The 9,997-nt window shown below is 38.3% G+C and overlaps 1 long non-coding RNA gene across 1 annotated transcript; it reads right to left on the reverse strand.

The window, feature by feature from the left end:
- Window positions 1–944: 944 nt before the first annotated feature.
- On the reverse strand, window positions 945–2,047 carry LOC119422635. Its single transcript, XR_005187428.1, has 3 exons — window positions 1,899–2,047; window positions 1,597–1,724; window positions 945–1,387 (listed from the first exon to the last, which is right to left on the reverse strand). It is a non-coding gene; the product is annotated as an uncharacterized LOC119422635 (long non-coding RNA).
- Window positions 2,048–9,997: the final 7,950 nt, after the last annotated feature.

The raw sequence follows: 9,997 nt of genomic DNA on the forward strand, positions 1-9,997 counted from the left end.
ATCGGATCAAGTATCTTAGAGAAGCCGTAAGTTTTAATGTCCTGCGCATGAAACAGAGAGACCAAGTGAATATTGTGTAGAGCAGAATTGTACTTAGGAGAAAAATTTCGCAGTGTGAAATATATAGCTCCCAATTTATGTATTCCCCTTTTTGATCCCAAAGGATTAGCTGTTTCGAAATCATCATAGAAAAGTTGAATTTGAAGGGCATGATTTTGTTTTGAAAACAGAGCATGGCTCTTAAAAAGTTCTCCATCAGACAAGTCTTTAAGAGTTTCACTTGAATTTGACTTGGCCATCATCTCCTCTATGTTAGGGTGTCTAAAAATAAACTTTAATGTTTCCAAAATTGGGATGTAAACAAATTTATCTGTAACAACCACCTGATCATAGCCCCCTGTGGTTTGACTGCGCAGTGTATCAAATCTGGAACCAAGGACATATTCTACTGGGTCTACACGTCCCCAATTATCTGCCAAAAAACGAGTTCTTTTACTTTCAGAATTTAATATCTTGAAAGGATTTTCCATTTTCTCAAAACATTGATCAATTTTGCACTCAATGTCACTTTTGACAGGTTCTTGTAAAGAAAGACTGTTTTTCACAGATTCTTTTGCTTGATTTTGAAAATCATTAACTATTTCTTCCAGGGAAATTACCAAAGAGTTAATTGCTCTTTCACTTACACCTGCAAATTTAAGTTCTGCAACTGCTGTTGCACAACTATGCACAAGAGATTTCTGAAGCGGGACTGTATCAGAAGCAGCACTCATAGAGGGCAAATTTTGACTTTCAAATGTCTCTTCAGTTGTAGATGGGCCTTCACCAGGATTACAAGTGTGTTTATCATGTGCTTTATTGAGATGCTTTCTGAACCCAGAAAATGTGCCATAAACTTGAGCACAACCTGCCTGACCACATTTAAGACGAAGTGTCTTACCAGAGCAAAGTCCGTGGATCAATTTTAAGTGCTTGGTCAGAGAATTAGCATTTGTCTGGTACTTCTTACAAATGAAGCAGAACATTCCAACTCAACTTAATACTGAAACAATCATAGCAAAACAACTATTTAACGCAGCATCCGAGCCCTCAACTCTGCAACCCTAGGATTTACTTTGGTTGTCTCAACATCTATCTCATAAATGGCGGTCTGCAGAAAATTGTACACATTGACCAGATCATGGTCATATGAAGTGCCGAACACAAAGTGAGCTTTAAAAAGCTCATCAAAACAGGCTAGAGGGCCTGGTGATTTACAAGGTATGGCATGTTTGTCAATCACAATGAAGTACTTGTGAATAACGCCCCTCTGAGTCCCTACTGCAAGCAGGTAAGGTTGACGCCTTTCTGCGATGCCATCAAGGTGCCCCTGGATGCTGGTTCCTGTCTGTGGTAAAAACAGAATAAAACATGATTAGTCTTGGGTTTCAAAGAAAACAGGGTTCTTATAGTTAAGGCAAATTACTTTTCAGGACCTCTTTAATGTTACTTGAAATGAAATTTCAGACCAACTTCACAAAAAATACAAATAAATAAAAATAAGTGAAGAATAGGGAATTTTGATCAACATAAATATTCCCTTAGCTGTAACCTTACCTTGACAAACTTCACAAGATGTTCAATGGCTGCTCTGGCTGAGAGTTTTCCTGGTCTCTTCCGGCCATGAGGTGACGGTGGCAGGAGGTGCACAAGAATCAGAATGGATGACATGTCACTGTCCCATCCTGGAAGAAAAGATGAAATAAACATAAGCTAACAGAACTTCTTTGCAACCGTGTTAACACTTCCAGAGGAAGCTTACCAAACAGTGACGGCAGAAGGAGGCGCACTTATATTGAATCAATTTACATAAAATTATGTTACATTAAACACCGTCTTTATAATCCAGTCCAACTTACCATTTTGCACCTCTGTTGTGCCTTCAGCATTGTGAAGAAGGTTCTCAAGGTCATCAGACTGTGTGAGACCACGGCTTTGTTCGAGGACTTTCTGCTTGTAGACAGTGGGCCACTTCTCCAGGAATTTTGCAGAGATGGCTTCCCCAAACATCAATGTAAAATCTTGCTCAACCTGGAGAAGAGATGAAGGTTTTAAAAATCATTTTGTTAAACTTTCTCACGCCCACCTCAATTTAAACTTTATAAAAATAGGTTAAGCTGAAGTGAAGATAAGCATACCAATCCTCCCATGTCCAGGAATCTTGGGAAGTCCAAAAAGATACCAGGTGACTTCACTGGGTCATGAATCATCTTCTGGCGATAGTTGAAAGTCTGTTTCATCTTCCTCATTACAGTTCCTTCATCAGTTGTGTGCTTCATCAGCGCAATTGCTTCAGAACACAAGCTGTCTGTCAAAAGGCAGTCTTCTTCTCTCAAACAGTCTCTGTCAGTTGTTGGTCCCCCTAAAAAAACATTATATGAATGGGACACTCGATCTTGGGATTTAATAAATAAGGCTTGGGAACCTATTGTGCAGTTTGGTTGTAGGATAAAATTTGTACAAGTATAAATACACATACCTGTTTGGGTTTGTGACAGTCTGGGGACCTTCTTTTGTCCATTAGAAGCTTCCCTCTGGACAAACTTCAGTCTCCAAGCCAGATACCCACTCCCATCTTCTGCATTGTAATAATGCTCCTAAAAGTAGGTGAATGATAAATGTTTTTAAAGCTGCGAAAGTAAAGACAACCGTGAATGATAGTAGCTATGATTTACAGATTTTAGTTCCCATTGTTTGAATTACATAAATAAAATCTCTTCACAATGTTTATTCTTCAAGCTGCAGTAGGTCAACACTGGAACAATAAACTCTACAAAAGTTTTAAAATTGGAAAGTTAAAAACAAGTGGCACAGATGCAGGGGATGCAACAGAGAAACATTTTCAGTTCTACTCAAACCATAGCCAACAAGTTGGACTTCTGTTTTGAACTTACATAGCCAAATCTGCTCTTAGGATCAGCCAGGTAAGGGAACAAGGTAATAATACCCTTTGCATAGTCCTCTTTGATACGTCTGGAGGGACTTGTCCTATATTGACACAGAAAAAACTCTGAGCATTGTTAAAGGTGTAAAGAACACCTTCAACAAAAGTAATTGTGAGAGGTGCATAGAAAAAAAATTTATTATTTCAGCATACCCATGTTCACTTGTCATATGTGCAACCAATATCTTGACCATTTCACGCCGTCTGGTGTCGGTTAGGCTTTTTGTCCGCGCATATTCATTGACGATCCTGTCTCCTCCTGGTTTGTTCTTTAGAACATTTTCAATCATCTAAAGTGATGGTAAAAATATAAATCGATACGTTGCAAAAACACTGTACACAAGACAATTACAAATCCTATTTTATTCCATAAAAAAGAGATAGTATTAAAAGAACTATAATAGTTATTAGTGGAATAGTAAGTTATGTTAAAAAGCACAAACAAAACTATAAGAACTTAAATTTTTTGGGAAGTCCAGAGCCTTCTATGCTAAGGATCTGGACTAAAATGTGCAGAGATATGCTGAAGGAAAAAAACACAGAAAGTGGTTTTAAGAGAGCAATTTATATAATGTATTCAAATTTTGTAAAAACTCTATGGAAGTCTGCACAGTAATCTGCATAGCTTACTTGGGCAAGAGAGGTGTCTTCAGCTCTATGTCTTGTTACAGGACTGTGTTGCAATATAATGGTGTCATCGGAGTCCACTTCAGTTTCTCCACTGGAGCTGGTGAAGGAGCTGCTTGCTGCACAGCTTAGCTGATCCATAGGATTATCTAAACATTTTGTTGGTAGAATTAACAGTAGTCAATACTAAAATTGAGAAAATGGTTCTCTCCCAAAAACTTTTTTTATATATGAATTAAGGTCACCTGATGAGCTCTTCTCACAAGAAACAGTATGATACAAACATAGATAACTCATGCACATTTATCTGTGTTCATTGTGATGAACCACTGAAACACTAGAAATAGGCCAAACCGTGAATGGTCTGTGATGTAAGATGTTTCCACATGTTGTGTGAAATGCTACAAAGGTGAACGCTTTTATGATCTCATCCTAGATTGGTGATATCAAATGGACATCAACATGTCTATACTGATCTGGAAAGACATTTCTATCCCTATTGGTCAAACCCATAAGGATGACCAAAAATAGTTCACAAAAATAAACAAATGACACTTTGCAACACCTTACCTTCTGGATGGAGATCTTGTGCTTCACAAATTTCCAGCACACCAAGGTTTGGACTTTTCAAAAGGAGCTCAAAAACCTCCTCATCCACTTCAGTCTTAGAATCATCAGAAACTTTTAAGTCCAAGGTTGGGATGCTGAACTTTTTTGCAGCTATGAACATAGCAAATTATTTATTTATTATATATTTGAACATATGTAAATAACAATTAAAAGACATTATAAATTAAAATTAAGTAAAACAGAATAATAAATCAGAAAAGTTGGTAAAGCACCCATTATGGCAACATTCCCAAAACGTTTTTGATAAACACAATATATGAAAATGTTGGAAACTTGTTTTGTTTGCACTCACCACATTCCAAAAATGAACTGTAAGTCAGTTGGCCTTCAAAACAGATGTATTTCTGTCGATCTCTATGTTTGACACGCACAGCTTGCATCCTGCATTATGTAAAATATGATATTTTTCAATAACAAATTATTATATATTATTCACTTTGATAACATACTTATCGAAGGGAATAAAAAAAATTAAGATAAGAGGTTGAAACTATCATGGGGAAGAAGCACTTGGTGGCTAACAAATATCCTTAATGGGCTCTTAATGAGCTAGGCGCTCTTGAATTTAGCCAATCAACACAACTAAAACGAAAACAAAACCACATCAGTTCCATACAACTCGATGCAAACGGGGTTTATGGACTAAATAGTCAATCACAATGTTTTACTGACAACTTACAGTTTGCATACAAAGCACAACTTTAATTATATATTTTTAATTGCTGCTCTACGTTCAAGAGAAGTTACTAGCATAGCCCTCCCGCGCCATTTTCTGGGCGGGACACATGCTAGCAGAGCTAGCTTCGATTGTACAGCTAGCTCCTCTTTTAAACTCCGTTCCTTAGCTTAAAATAGCAACAGCCTTGACTTATGCAAATAAAAAATGGACGTAGCATTGTACAACACTGATGTTTTTTTTCTGCTTACATTGTTGTAAACGGCTACATTAAGTTAGCTGAAGCACACATGCTAACTAGTTAGCCAACCATGTTAATTCCTCGCTGCACCCCTCCTTCCCCCACGACCACACAGCAGCACGTCATCTTTCCGCTAGAGATAATTAGTGTTAATAATAATAAAAAACAAATAAAACCCCACATGAAATATGTTTACAACCCATTTGGGCACTTACCTGGCACAAAGCAGACCGTCGCCTCCGGTCCAATGCGGGAAAACAAAATGGTGGAAGAAACGAAACTTAACGAACTTCAGTGGGCGTTTTTCTTGTTTTACTCCGATATGATTTACTCTGTTTTTTTCCTCCGATTCTATTGACCAATTGACACGATTTTACTCTATAATGTATAAACATGACTCTTTTAGATGAAAATAATGTTAACTCCGAAAAAATTACTCTTCTATTTTTCCTGTGTATACTCATAGAATCTGGGGTTACAGTACATAACCAACGTTTTCTATTATCTTATGTTCAAACTGCACAATCTATTTATTAAATAGCTTTAAGAAGTTTAACGTTTTTGTATTTTTGTAAAGCTAGACTATAAGTTTGAATTGTTTGAGAGAATAATAATTTTAATTCACACACAAAAAACTGTGATTCAGTTTTTAGCAAGAATTGTGCAGCCCTAGTTGACCCTGGATAGACCAATGACACATTTATGGTGTACAAATAGTGATTAGTGTATAAATGAAATATTTATGTGTAATGCATTCATTGATAACTCTGGTACATAAAGCTCTTAACTAAAATTGTATGAGTGTGTGTATAAGGGGTGAATAGGAAATACATTTTCAAATGTATATGAATGTTTCTGTAAAATACCCTGAGACAACTTTGTTGTGATATGGCGCAATATAAATAAACTGAATTGAATTGAAAGTATTTTGGAAAACCTAGAAAAGATTAAAAATAAAAATAAACAACTGTTGTCCATAAACATGTAGTTTAAATAAAAATGATTAATGGCATTTATCTTTAAAATATTGATATTTGGTTAACAATCTCTTGTCATTTACAGACAGTTGTTACATGTCAACGATTGTCAACATTAAGGAAGCCACTCAGAAGCCTCAATATGTGAAGAAGTTATCAAAAATATATATTTTTTACTTTAGTAGGTGAAGAGGGAATGTGTTCATACGTAATTTCTAATAATTGTATCTGGAAATGGGGCAGTACGGTGGCACAACTGGCAGAGCTGCTGCCTCTCAGTGAGCAGGTCCCTGGTTCAAATCCCGGTTCGAGGGCCTTTCTGGGTGGAGTTTGCATGTTATCTCCGTGCATGTGTGGGTTTTCTCCGGGTACTCCAATTTCCTCTCACAGACCAAAAACATGCATGTTAGGCTGATTGGTAACTTTAAATTGTCCCTAGGTGTGAGTGAGAGAGTGAATGGTTGTTTGTCTTGTTTGTCTCTATGTGTCCCTGTGATGGACTGGAGACCTGTCCAGGGTGTACCCCGCCCCTCGCACAGTGATTGCTGGACATGGGCACCGGCGACCCCCGTGACCCAAAATGGAAGAATTGGGTAAAACATAATGGATGCATCTGGAAACAAAAACACTGTAAAATTAAAATATAAAACAATTGGTTGAAAATAAAATATTAGAAAAAAAAGTAGATTTTCTCTATGAGCAGGGAGGAAAAGGGAGAGTGAAAGATTACAGAGGGAAAAAAATCAGGACAACAGTGGGCTAACATTGAGACTTTGCTCAGCAAATATAAAGTAGATGATGGGTTTTAAGAAAATGGGAAGAAAGACAAAGAGAGAGAAATTGAAAAAAAAAAAGAATTGATATGAGCTAGAGAAAGGAATATAGCACAAGACAACAAAAAGAGTGAGATGTTTAAGGACAGAATTAGGTTTTTTTTTAGGAGTCTCAGACAGAGTACAGAGGGCTTGTTGAACAGGCTTATTTTATGCAGAGGCACAGCTACCTGACAAACACCTCTTATGTGGAGCATTAACACACAGTGCTGGGCCAAGCCTCCATGGAGCCCTAAGCAAAATTTGTTCTATTTATAATAATAATAATAATGAATTTTATTTGTTAGCGCCTTTCAAGACACCCAAGGACACTTCACAACATTAAAAACACAAAATAAAACAAAACAAAATGACTATAAAAACACTAAACCAAGAAAAAAATAACAAAAAATTAAAGTGAGAAGGCTAACTTGAACAGATGAGTTTTGAGTTGTGATTTGAAGGTTTGAAGGGAGTCAGTATTACGGATGTCTGGGGGAAGAACGTTCCAGAGTTGGGGAGCAGAGTTAGAAAAGGCTCTGTGTCCCACGGTGCTGAGGCGGACGAGAGGCTCGTTGAAATGGATGGAAAAGGAAGAATGAAGAGAGCGTGAATGGGTGATAATGTGCAGGAGATGGGACAGATGGGGAGGGGCGAGGTTATGGATGGCCTTGAATGTGTACAGCAGGATTTTAAATTGAATTCTGAAAGTGACTGGAAGCCAGTGAAGTTGCTGTAAAACTGGGGTGATGTGGTGAAATGAGGGGGTTTTGGTAACGATGCAGGCAGCTGATTTTTGAACCGTTTGAAGTTTACGGAGTAATTTTTGTGGCAGACCAAAAAGAAGAGAGTTGCAGTAAACAATTCGAGAAATGACCAAACTATGGACCAAGATGGAAGCAGAGTGCGGGGAGAGGGATGGACGGAGACGGTTGATGTTTCGAAGGTGGAAATATGCAGACCAGGTGATATTATTGATGTGAGAGTGAACAGAGAGAGTGCTGCCAAGAATGACACCCAGACTCTTAACGTGAGGGGAGGGAGAAACCATGGAGCTGTCAATGGTGAGGGAAAAACTGTTGACTTTAGATATGGTGGATGTAGTGCCGATGAGTAGAAACTGTTTTATCACTGCTAAATATTTCTGCTAATAATGTGGATTACTGCAATAAACAGTTAGATGATCAGATCATTCACCCACCTAACATAAACTCATTGCAATTCTGACAGCCCTGTTTACATTATCCTGTATGTTTATATCATTTAGTGCAGGGATGTCAAACTCATATTCATTTCAGGCCGCATTAAGCTCATTAACGTCTTCAAAAAGCCAGACATGACAGAATGTATTGATAAAGCTACCTATTAACAAACTCGTAAAATATAACTAATATATATATATACAGTGAGGAAAATAAGTATTTGAACACCCTGCGACTTTGCAAGTTCTCCCACTTTGAAATCATGGAGGGGTCTGAATTTTTTATCTTAGGTGCATGTCCACTGTGAGAGACATAATCTAAAAGAAAAATCCGGAAATCACAATGTATGATTTTTTTAATAATTCATTTGTGTGTTACTGCTGCAAATAAGTATTTGAACACCTGTCAATCAGCAACAGTTCTGGTCCTCAAAGACCTGTTAGTCCTCCTCTATAACGTCCACCTCCACTCCACTTATTATTCTAAATTAGAAACACCTGTTTGAGGTCGGTAGCTGCATAAAGACACCTGTCCACCCCACACAATCAGTAAGACTCCAACTACTAACATGGCTAAGACCAAAGAGCTGTCCAAAGACACCAGAGACAAAATTGTAGACCTCCACAAGGCTGGAAAGGGCTATGGGGCAATTGCCAAGCAGCTTGGTGAAAAAAGATCAACTGTTGGAGCAATTATTAGAAAATGGAAGAATCTAAACATGACTGTCAATCTCCCTCGGACTGGGGCTCCATGCAAGATCTCACCTCGTGGCGAATCTATGATCCTAAGAAAGGTGAGGAATCAGCCCAGAACTACACGGAGGAGCTGGTCCATGACCTGAAGAGAGCTGGCACCACTGTTTCCATGGTTACTGTGGGTAATACACTAAGACGTCATAGTTTAAAATCATGCATGGGCCGGAAGGTTCCCCTGGTTAAATCAGCACACGTCCAGGCCTGTCTTAAGTTTGACCATGACCATTTGGATGATCCAGAGGAGTCATGGGAGAAAGTTATGTGGTCAGATGAGACCAAAATAGAACTTTTTGGTCTTAATTCCACTCGCCGTGTTTGGAGGACGAAGAATGATGAGCACCATCCCAAAAACACCATCCCTACTGTGAAGCATGGGGGTGGAAGCATCATGCTTTGGGGGTGTTTTTCTGCACAAGAGACAGGACGACTGCACTGTATTAAGGAGAGGATGACCGGGGCCATGTACTGAGAGATTTTGTGGAACAACCTCCTCCCCTCAGTGAGAGCATTGGAGATGGGTCGAGGCTGGGTCTTCCAACAAGACAATGACCCAAAGCACACAGCCAGGAGAACCAAGGAGTGGCTCCGTAAGAAGCATATCAAGGTTCTGGAGTGGCCCAGCCAGTCTCCAGACCTAAACCCTATAGAAAATCTTTGGAGGGAGCTCAAACTCTGTTTCTCAGTGACAGCCCAGAAACCTGGTGATCTAGAGAAGATCTGTGGAGGAACAGTCCAGAATCTGCTGCAGTGAACCTGGTGACAAACTACAGGAAACCTTTGACCTCTGTCACTGCAAACAAAGATACTGTACCAAATATTAACATTAATTTTCACAGGTGTTCAAATACTTATTTTCAGCAGTAACACACAAATAAATTATTTTAAAAATCATACATTGTGATTTCCGGATTTTTTTTTTTAGATTATGCCTCTCACAGTGGACATGCACCCGAGATGAAAGATTCAGACCCCTCCATGATTTCAAAGTGGGAGAACGTGCAAAGTCGCAGGGTGTTCAAATACTTATTTTCCTCACTGTGTATATATATATATATATATATATATATACATACACAGTAAATATTTTAATTTTG

The sequence above is a fragment of the Nematolebias whitei genome, chromosome 16 (assembly GCF_014905685.2).
Source record: "Nematolebias whitei isolate Nwh7 chromosome 16, NemWhi1, whole genome shotgun sequence".
NCBI classification, from domain to species: Eukaryota; Metazoa; Chordata; class Actinopteri; order Cyprinodontiformes; family Rivulidae; genus Nematolebias; species Nematolebias whitei.